Source organism: Loa loa (genome assembly GCF_000183805.2).
Source record: "Loa loa unplaced genomic scaffold supercont3.307, whole genome shotgun sequence".
NCBI classification, from domain to species: domain Eukaryota; kingdom Metazoa; phylum Nematoda; class Chromadorea; order Rhabditida; family Onchocercidae; genus Loa; species Loa loa.
In genome coordinates this window covers 8,280-9,355 of record NW_018108487.1, presented here as the reverse complement: position 1 = coordinate 9,355, position 1,076 = coordinate 8,280, and positions in this window count along the sequence as shown.

Below are 1,076 nucleotides of genomic sequence, written 5' to 3'. Positions count from 1 at the left end.
AATAATAATAATAATAATAATAATAATAATAATAATAATAATAATAATAATAATAATAATAATAATAATAATAATAATAATAATAATAATAATAATAATAATAATAATAATAATAATAATAATAATAAAATATACTTAGGTTAATCAAATATTCCCTTCCTGATAAATTAATTGAAAATATAAACAAATCATTTTATGACATAATTATTTTAATTATTTTACATTATTGTCAGCTTATTAGCTTATCGTTGAAGTATTTCGATTTAATAATTCAAATTTAATACCAAATAGTTTTAGATTAAATGTACGTCAAATAAACGGATTAGTATTCTTGATTGCGCTGGCATATTACAACCAAAACATGAAACGATCATCCTAGTATATCGTCATGATTGTGAAATTGATGCAATGGTTGCAAATATTTCTCGTTACATTACTAATATTAATCAATAACATTTTTGAATTCTTTTTTTTAAGAAAAAGAAAATTTTCACAATACGATTTATAGTTTTTAAATTTCTCCTCAAAATTTATGAAATTCATGCAAAGAATTAATTTTATAAAATATTTGATCTAAAAAAAAATTTTTAATTTACAACTCTACTTGACAATAGAAATGATTATGAAAAGCTTATCAATTTATAATTATATGTAGTTTGTACAATTCATAAAAGAATTAAAATTTATGTTAAAACATTTAATTGTATGATAAATTTAATGTTTACTTACAGGATTAACTTTTACAAAACTTCTAATTCTGCAGATTTAAATAATTTTCTGTTTTATAGACTTGTATAATTTCCAATTTTGTAACCTTATTACTTATTACAGTTTCCACTTTTACAAACTTAATTTTTACAATTTCCAGTTTCACTTGTAATTGTACCTATTTATAAGCATCAAAAGGAGTTTTTTTTTGATGTATTTTGGAGAAGAAATATCACAAAAAAAAGTATTAAAAGTTGAAATTGTTGAAAGTATTGGAAATGATATGTTTTTTAATCACGTTTTAATCTTTTTCTTTTTTTTTTTACTTCATAATAAAGAGTAAAAAAAGGAAGCTAATGTTATTTAAG